Genomic DNA, 10,933 nt, shown 5'->3' with positions numbered 1-10,933 from the left:
GTGATCTCAGTTAAAAGACCATGGGTTGGACTTCCCTGGTGGCACAGTGGTTAAGAATCTGCCTGCCAATGCAGGGGACACAAGTTTGAGCCCTGGTCCAGGAAGATCCCACGTGCCGTGGAGCAACTAAGCCCGTGAGCCACAACTACTGAGCCTATGAGCCACAACTACTGAAGCCTGCGCACCTAGAGCCCGTGCTCCACAACAAGAGAAGCCACCGCAATGAAAAGCCCGTGCACCACAACGAAGAGTGGCCCCCGCTCGCCGCAACTAGAGAAAGCCCGAGTGCAGCAACGAAGACCCAACGCAGCCAAAAATTAATTAATTAATTAATTAATTAATTTTAAAAAAAAGACCATGGGTTCAAGTCCCAATCTGGGTTTTGGCTGGGTTCGAGTCCTGGCCTGTGGGTTCAAGTCCCAATCTGAGTTGCACGGTTTCAACTTAGCCTCCCTTGGACTTTTATATGTGGTTTGTTGCCTACATTTATAACTGAGAGAGAATAAAGTGTAGGTCAGCTGACCTCAAAGGAATCTTTTAGTTATACAGAAGCAATTGTTATCCTTGAACTACTGTACAAAGCATGTATTATGCTCAAATCAAAAGTATAACTGCTAACATTTAATGAGTTTTATTGTACAATAATTTTTCTGTGTGTTTTACATATATTATTTATTTGGATCCTCACTAAAATCCTAAGGGTAACTATTACTATTATCCCTGTTTTATAGATGAAAAAATCTGAGCCATATAGAGGCCAAGTAACTTGCCCAATGTTATGCAGCTAATGAATGGAAGAGCAGAGATTTGAACCTAGGTATTCTGACTTCAGAAACTTTGAGATTAACCAAGGTGTTGAATGGGGGCAGAATTTGTCACCCCCAAATATGCTTCTTTGGTATAAGGATTATCTTGTAGGGAAATCTCCATTTGTAAGAATGTCTACCTCTCTGTAACAGGAAGAGAAGGATGACTAAATCTCTAGAAACACTTATCAATGGAGAACGCAAAGACCTAAATATGCATAACAATGATACCCATGTTACTAATAGCCTCCCATAACTGGCTCCCCAACACCCAACATCTTCTTTTGTCTTTAGCTGGAATTGATATTTAAGGTGGTGACTTGGGCCATTTTGGAGAGTTACTCAGTTTTCCCAGATATCTCCCATGTATACAGGAAGTATACATGCTAATAAATTTAACTTTATTTTTCTCCTGTTAATCTGTCTTTTATAACGGGTGGGGGGTGGGGTGGGGAGGTGAGCCAAGAACCTAGAAGGGTAGAGGAAAAATTATTTTTCTCTCCTACAGTATAAAAGAAACTGAAGAAATAAATACTGCCACAAAGAGAGAAGATGGGACCAAAAGAAAAAAAAAAGAAAGAAAAAGGAGAACACTCTAACTAATGAATTTCGGTAGTTGCATATTCCGTATGTATGTCAAGAACTTGAGTGGTATTACACAGTTGGAACAATGTGAAGCACTCAGGAAGCTGTTTTGCTGCTCTGAAAGCTATCCAGTAAAAGAAAGACACTAATAAAGAATAAGATTTAGTGGCCTCAAATCCTTATTCCCTGACCTGCACTTAAGAAAATAGATCAGTGTGTTGTTGCAAAAGCTTATGGATAAAATGTTTTCCTTTTGGTATATTCTGTTTGGAACATATAAAATAAAGTGTGTGTTCTCCATAGATAAAGAATGCTAGCCTGTATGCGCATAAGAAATCTTAATAGTTTCCAACATGTCAATGAATACTTGTATAACAAAGAATTTAGTTGGCCTTTGTCCTCAGTTCCTGGGAAGTAACTTCTATATTCTTGGAATTTCCTGAGTGATAAGAGTGTCTTTGTTATTCATGGTAGGTGCTGATAGTTTATGCCAATGAGGGGACACATGGTGGGTTTCTATAGAAGCTAGCTAAGATGACTTAGGGTAGGAGAGCTGGCCACGCCAGAAAGAACAACTATATGATTAGAAGTTCAAGGCTTTGAACCACGTGACCTCCAGGGAGGGGCGGAAAGCGGGAGACTGAGTTCCGTCACATGGCCAGAGATTCAGTCAATCATATCTATATAATGAAACTCCAATAAAAAGTCTGGACACTGAGGCTCAGGTGAGCTTCCTGGGTTAACAATACTGTGTACTTATTGTTACACACTGATGTGCCAGAAAGATGACACATCCTGATTCATTGGGAGAGGACCCTGGAAGCTTCACATTTGAGACCCTACCAGATCTTGCCACATGCATCTCTTCTTTCAGCTGATCTTGATTTGTATCCTTTTTACTATTATAAAACTGTAATCCTAAGTATAGCACTTTCCTGAGTTTTGTGAGTCATTCTAGTGAATTATTGAACCTAATGGGGTAGTGGGAAATGTTGAATTTATAGCCTGTTGGTCAGAAATGTGCATGGTTTGAGACCTCCTTTACCTCAGGCTGTTGGCCAATGTCTGAGGTGAGGACATTCTGGGGAGGATTGTGCCCTTAACCTGTGAAGTTTGGCTTAACTCCACATGGCTAGCACCAGGAGTCTTTCCAATAATCCAGTAAAAACTGACTTAGAGTATAACATCAGAAATATTTAATAAAAGTTGACCACTGCAGATTTCCATAATGCATCAGGACCATACAAACAAATTTTCAAATATATATTTATAAATTTTTTCAACACCATAAATCATAATAATATTGCCAAAATAACTTTTCTAGTCAATCATCAAATCAAACTCATCATTTATGAAATCATATATTTCAGTGCACAAAACTGAATTTTTGGTGTAAACAAAAACATTCACTGTTTCTTTTTTTCACTAAAATCAAAGCCTTTTGACCAAGGTATTTTCATCTCACTAAATAAACTGATTATATTCATCAGCTTTATGTCAGCATTAGACAGGTAATTTTCAAACAAAACTTTTTTCTCACTGAGTCTGAGTCCAAACTTTAATCTTATATCTGTGTTCTTCAAACTCAGCTTACAGTGACATCAATATGGTTAGGAAAAGCTCTTAATATGTAATATGCAGATAATAGTGTTAAGTTCTCAGTAACATGAGAGTTCTACAACTATGTCCAGTGATACTGAAACTTGTTTTCAGAACAAAATAAGGCCATTTTGTTTGCTGACTGTAATAGATTTCCTAAATCAAGTTTAAAGAAAACACATCCCATTAAGTAAAAGAAGACTAGGGTTAAATAAGGAATTAATTGAACTCATCCCCAGCATTTAGAGTGTGGGTCGATTGGTTTAGTGTTTCCGAAGGAAGCTGAGACTGTCCAATCTGATTTTCTAACAAAGTGAAGGACTATTGACCATTAGCGCTTAGTTCAGTTTTCCAGTCCTCATGATAAAGAGCAGTTTTAGATCCAGTGCTTCATTCATCTTTTCAATAAATTTTTACAGTTATCATCCACTTTTCAAAAGTTCACTTGATGCCACTTCTGTTTTACTAAAGACCAACATTAGCATCTGTTTTCACTAACAGAAAGGAATCCTAATAGGATTTTCACTTTTACGAAAGATAAAGGCAAAAAGTGAAAATAGGATTTGGTGTTTGTTTTTCAGTGAGCCATTACAGAAGCAGTGGGCACCCCAAGCAGTGGGAGTGGAAGCTCCTTCCCCACGAACTACACTCAGCATCTCAGCATCAAGCCACCATAGCTTTGTACCAGGTTTGTGAGTATCTGTGCTTTATCTCAGTTTATTTTGTGCATCTGTTAGCAAGATGTGTCTTAAGGTAACTGCTTCTTCACTTTTCGCCATTTTGGCTTATGAAAGGTTTCATAGGAACGTTCTACTTTTGGATAGAGGGGGAAACCGGTATTGATTACTTGTTAGGCACCCAAAAACACAGAGATGAGAAAAAACTCAGTTTCTGCCCTAAGGAGCTCTTGTCTAATGGGAAAAACGACCAAGGAAGCAATGTGGTAAATTCTGTAAAAGTGATATCCAGTGTTCTATGGGAGCAGAGAAAAAGGAGAACTTAGCCAGTAAGTATCAGAAAGTTTCATGGAGGAGATGGACTGCTTAGGCCAAGCCTTCAAGCTGATGTTTGAAAACAAGTCAAGGCAAAGACAGGGAGTTGTAGGCATAGAATAAAGACATGGAGACAGGATGACCACTCATCCTGCTTTTCCCAGAACTGAGGGGGTTCCTGAGACACAGGACTTATAATGCTAGTAGGAAGGTCCCAGGCAAACCAGGATAAGTTGGTCAAATTTCAAGGAAATTGTATGTGTATAGTGAGTCAGAACAAGCATTTTTAAAAAGAACATAGTAAGATTCAGTGTTTTTTCATAATATTTTTGTTTCAGAAATGTGGTGTGTGGGTGTAGGTGGGTGGGTGTACATGCACGTGCATGTGTATAAGTAAAACCCAAGTAGAAGACTATTTTCATTTCTTTTTTTCAACATTTCTTAAGCGCTTTTGAGCAACTACCTGTTTAGAGGATAAACAGGGACCTTGTGTTCCCAAGTGAGCCCATCTTGGAAGACAGGCTTTACGTGCTTAAGACCTATGTAGTTAGGAGGCCCTGATCTCATGAGTCCCACACTTGATTTAATGTTCTGCTGTCACTATCATGAAATTCTTAATAGTTTTGCCTTTGAACTTGTGTTTCGTAAATCAAATCCAAAGGTACAATGGAGTACGGGCATGAGCGGAGGAAATATGCATGGCGCCAGCATACATACCCAAAGCTCAGGCTCAGGAGCACAACGAGCACTGTACTTGATTGCCTGAGACCCACTTGCTACCTTAGGGCAGTCTGGGGCTCTGCTGGACCCTAATGAATGACTGGGGTCACGACCCAGACCCATATATATGCAGCTACAGTGATGGCAGCAGCAGTAGAATTAGCAGTGGTGGTGGCAGTGGCTGTGGCCTGGGGAAGAGGAGGGGTTCCTCATGGGGGCAATGCTGAGAACTGCAGTGGGAGGTCAGCTTGCCTGTCCATCCTGGCATCCCACCCCTGCAGCATCTGTACAAATATTAACTCTCTGAGCAGGAACTGCAAGAGCTCGGGAACAGGCAGTAAATTTTTTCAGTTAATTTTTACAAAGTGAAAACATATACATGGACATTGCAATAAAACATATCAAGGAATTATTAGAATTCTTTTAAGAGTTTAGAATTTCTGGATTTGAAAATTGCTGCAACATTGTAAAGCAAATATCTACAGGCTTAGTAATAGAAATTAAATTTAAAGAACACTATTTCCATTTGAGCATCACATGAACCAATTATTAATGTGGAAGAAAATTTAAAAATTAATTTTCCTTATAATTGAAGATAAAGCAATAGAATGTATAAACAGGCATTTTGAGCTATGGACACACTTTCAGTTTCTTCTACAACCTTAACAAGTTACAGAAAATGTCAGAGGACACATTAAAATGCCATTATATGAGTTCGCATTTAAAATTAAATTCAGACTTACATGAAACTGAATTGTATGAAGAGTTAAATATTTTTAGAAAAATTGTTCTGAAAAAAATATCAGCTTTAGATGTACTAAAATTTTTATTTAGAACTAATTTATCAGAAATTGTCTCAATGTCATCATGGCCTCTAAAATACTCTTAACAGTTGCATCAGCAGAAAGATCCTTATCAAACAAAAATTATCAAAAATTATTTGCAATCTTGCATTTGCCAAGAGCAACTGATGTCACTTTCAGTTCCAGCAATTGAAAATGAAGTGGCTCAGATACAGAGAACCAACTAATGGTTACCATAGGGGAGAGGGGTGGGACGAGGGGCAAAATAGGTGAAGGGGATTAAGAGGTACAAACTACTAGGTATAAAATAAATAAGCTCCAAGGATGTAATGTACTACACAGGGAATATAGTCAATATTTTATAATAACTTTGTATGAGGTATATTATATAAAAATATCAAATTATTATGTTATACACCTGAAACTAATATAAGTTCACTGTACCTCAATTTTTTAAAAAAGGAAAAGAAAATAAAGTGGCTAAAAGTACACATTTTGATGAGCTAATAAATGAAATTACAGAGCAATGAGCCAGAAAAATCTTTTGATGGATCAAGATATCACACTAATAAAGTATTATTTATTGTATTTTATAAAATTACTACACCAAAATATTTTTTTCAATTTGCAAGGTTATGTTTTTATTCATGTGTTTTTATTACCCCTATTAAGTTTTATAAGTAAAAAAATATTTCAGGGCTTGCCTGGTGGCGCAGTGGTTGAGAGTCCGCCTGCCGATGAAGGGGACACGGGTTCGTGTCCCGGTCCGGGAAGATCCCACATGCCGCGGAGTGGCTGGGCCCGTGAGCCATGGCCGCTGAGCCTGCGCGTCCGGAGTCTGTGCTCTGCAACGGGAGAGGCCACAACAGTGAGAGGCCCGCGTACCGTAAAAAAAAAAAAAAAAAAAAATTTCAAAGAAAAAAGCTTTATATTTTAGCACTTTCAACTACTTTTTCCTGCTTTTTGAACAAGAGACCATACACTTTCATTTTGCACAGGCCTTGCAAATTACGTATCCCACTCTTGTTGCAAGTATTACCATAGAGTAAGAGAAACAGAGAGAATCTAAGGCATTCTACAAATAAATTTCTTTTGTTTTTTTGGGTTTTTTCCCCAGGATCTCAGTTCCCTGACCAGGGATGAAATCCAGGTCATGGCAGTGAAAGCTTGGAATCCTAACCACTAGGCCACCAGGAAACTCCCTTGTATTTTTAATACATAAATCATCAAGCAAATAAAACTATGATATGTAGTAATTCTTATCTTTGTCTGCTCAAGATATTTTCCTAGCCCCATTTTTTAATAAAAATGAGTGAACATGTGACCCATGCTGAGACCATCATAGTAACCCAGTTATTTGACCTTGGTGATTAGCAATGGGATGAGCATGCCATTCTTGCATGCAATCAGAGTCCTTCCTCAGGATTTTTCAGCTGGAGGTGGTGGTGAAGTGTCTCTCTTAACTCTAGTCAAGGAACTGTAAGGATATCAAAGAACTGTAAGGATATGACTCTAGGGGTACCATAGGCTATGTTTTCCCCCAAGTAGAGAAGCCTGAGAGGAAATACCTAATACAGTGGTCCCCCCCTTATCCATGGTTTTGCCTTCTGCAGCTTCAGTTAGCTACAGTCAAACATGGTCCAAAAATATTAGATGGAAAATTCCAGAAATAAACCATAAGTTTTAAATTGTGCACCATTCTGAGTAGCACGTTGAAATCTCACGCTGTCCTGGTCCATCCCACTTGGGACATGAATCATCCCTTTGCCAGCGTATCGTGCCCATTAATCACTTAGTAGCTGTCTTGGTTATCAGATCAACTGTCAAAGTATCTCAGTGCTTGTGTTCAAGTGATCCTTATTTTACTTAACAGTGGCCCCAAAGCATAAGAGTCGTGATGCTGGCATTTTGGATATTCTCTGTGCTTAGTTTATAAATTAAACATTATCGGGTATGTATGTATAGGAAAAAACATAGTATATATAGGGTTTGGTACTCTTTGTGGTTTAGGCATCCACTGGGGAGTCTTAGAACATATTCCCCATGGATAAAGGGGGAATACTGTATTCTCCAATGGGAGAGAGAAGCAGGAGAAAAAGAGAAAGCGAGAGAAAAAGAAATCCATGGCAATGAGACCTTACTTTACATACCCGATATTCCTAGAGCTACCCTGTCCTTGCAGTTTATTTTTTCCTTCTTTCTTGATTCAGAGAGCTACCCTATGCACTTTCAATACATTCATATTACCCCCTTAATTTAGTTGGAGTTGGATTTCCATCTCTTGCAACCAAAATAAACCAGACTAATAGATAGATGACAACAACTTTATATGATCAAAATTCTAATGCTAACTTTTGTAGAGTATAGTTGACCCTTGAACAACACTGGTTTGAAATGCACAGATCCACTTATACACGAATTTTTTTCAATAGTAAATTCTACAGTACTATACAATCCAGGGTTTAGTTGAATCTGTGGATACGTAGGGTCAACTATAAATTATACACAGATTTTTTACTTCCTGAAGGGTCAGTGCCCCTAAACTCGACGTTGTTCAGGGTCAATTGTATTTCATAATGCGCAAAATACATACAGTATCTCATTTGACCTTCACATCAATTCTGTGAACAAGGTAGGATAAGTATTACTATGGCTTGTTTTCCATGCATTAGATGGCAAACTTCATAAGGGAAAAATCTTTATCTTTTTCAAATTTTATAATTAGCCAGCAGCCAACTATATTTCAGAAATAATAAAACTGAGGTTCAGAGGATATGATTGACCCAAGGTTATACAAATGTAAGCATCCCGTCACAGACCGGTTCCCCTTTACATCCTGTATTTTCTATTTTATGATAGGCCCCATATTTGGCATTGGAGATGCAAAGGTGAACAAAATGCTCTCAAAGAATTCAGAGTCTAGTGCAATGGTTCACAAAGACATACTCCTCAATTCTCCTATGCATCCTGTTGAAATGACTGGTCTGGTGGTAGGTTTGTATTAACTATTCTTACAAAAGGGTCTCAAAGTGCACATTGTTTATATATTTCATCATATTTTAATTTTTATCAAATGATAAAATAACTAACTGGATAAGAAAGACCCCCCTCCATGGGAAATCTGCCACATCCAGTGCAGTACTAAAACCTGGTCCATAATGGACACTTAATTAACCAGCTGTATTGCTGCACTCTCCACCCTCACCCCCAATAGTCTTATTCAGAAGTGATATTTTAGGGTAGTTAAGAGATTGGGATCTTGGGATGAAAAGAACTTGGTCAAGACTCAATTCTGCCACTTATGAGCTCTTCTACTACTATAAAGTATCATAATCATTTTGTGCTTTACTTTCCTTTTCTGGAGTACGAGGATAATAACAGTACTTATCTCACATGATTTGGTGTGAGGACTAAATGTACTATTTCAATATAAAGCACTTGGCCTATATTTTGCAATGTAATATATTTTATTTTTATTTATTTTTGGCTGCGTTGGGTCTTTGTTGCTGTGCATGGGCTTTCTCTAGTTGCAGGGAGCGGGGGCTACTCTTTGTTGCAGTGCGCGGGCTTCTCATTGCGGTGGCTTCTCTTGTTGCGGCGCTCAGGGTCTAGGCACGCGGGCTTCAGTAGTTGTGGCACATGGGCTTAGATGCTCTGCAGCATGTGGAATCTTCCCGGACCAGGGATCGAACCCGTGTCCCTTGCATTGGCAGGCGGATTCTTAACCACTGCACTACCAGGGAAGCCCTGCAATGTAATATATTTTAAATTTTGTTGTTTTTCCTAATTCTAAGTTAAAATAAAGTATAAGAAGTACCGGCAGGTGATTAAATAATCAGAACAGCATGATCTATAGTAAATAAAAGGCATGTGCAATGCTGTGATGGTATGCTTTCATGATTAAATAAGAAAGGCCTACAGACAGAACTTTTTAATGAATTTACTCCTAAATATCTCTATTTGCTTTGACCTTAAGATTGATACCACAACCACATTATTTGCAAGCATCTAGTTTATGAAACTTGCATGGTTCATAGAATATCAAAGTTAAAATGCATTACAAAGTAAGTTGTTACTTCTGTAGTTGAGCTTGACAAGGCACAGCCATTGCAATCTCCATTTTTCCCCATTTACTTCCCTTCTGAGAATAGTACTATCCAAACTTCTTTTGGGGACTAATATTATTTAAGTCTGAATGTGAACTTAGAAGTATTCAATAGATCAACTATCTTGCTAATTTGTAGTAATTATCTTACCTTTTATCTAGTCTAATTTTCAAGAGATTTAAATAGCAAATTAGCATGCATTGATTAAAATTCTAAATTGACAAAGGCTATTAATTTGGGAAGCATAAATTTTATGCAAAATATGGTGTCACACAAAGATTTATTTATTTCAGTGTAGGATGATCCAGTATGGTGATCAAGACACATGCAGATCAGATATCAGCATCAGTCCTATAATAGTTTTCTTTGGGGAGAATAAAGAGCTGCCTTTAGATGCTGCAATTTCAGGCACTCTTATTTCCTGAAAATAAGAAATGGGGGGACACAGAAAGGCTTTTGTGCCCAAGAGGGCCCCATAGGGTCCTGCTTGGTTTCACAAACGAAACTTAATGTATTACGTATTTTAGTAAGAACTATCTGTAAGGCCAACTGGCCCGAGGCAGGGGAACGCAATCAGACTCACAGGTTGCATCAGCCCGGAACGTTCCACACACCCAGTTCTTGGAATTGACCTGGAGCTTCCACCCACTCAGTTCCAGGAACTGACCTGGGGACTTTCCACCCGGCCCAGGCTTCCCGCCTTTTGAGGGGCGGGACTAACGGTCCCCTAGGATACCCGAAAAGACCACCAAATAAGGAATACCCTGCACCCTCCCAGATTCACCACACCCCTTTCCCTTCTTCCCCTATAAAATCTTGCCCAACCCTCGCCTGGGCGCGACTTCTCTGGCCCCTTTCTCTCCGACCGGTGAACCTCGCCCAGGAGCGCTCCCTAATAAAGCTCACTTGAAGCTTTCCTCTGTTTCGCGGTGCCGTTTGTTAACATCCGACCTTACACTATCACCTTGACAGAGTCTTAGTAGTATCTTGGAAGGAGAAAGTCAAAGGCAGATATTTGTAAAGTTTAGGGGTTTGGTCTAAGGAACCTCTTTCAATGCAGGGATCTGATTGGAATTGGACAAAATTTGTGATATAGATTCTTAGATTGGTGATTATAGCAAGGCAAGAGTTTTGAAGTATGTCCTGTTGAATAATCATTTGATGAGTGAGCAATTTTCCCATCTGAGAATGGTGATATTTACTCTGACCCGTAACCTCTTGCCTTGAGAAGGGCAACTAGTTAAGCCAGCTTATTATTTTAATAAATAACTTTTCAGAAAGTTCCTGAAACAAACAATAAAGTTATTTACAACTTTATTTTC

Source organism: Stenella coeruleoalba, assembly GCF_951394435.1.
Source record: "Stenella coeruleoalba genome assembly, chromosome: X".
NCBI lineage: Eukaryota > Metazoa > Chordata > Mammalia > Artiodactyla > Delphinidae > Stenella > Stenella coeruleoalba.
Note: the sequence above shows the minus strand (reverse complement) of the source record.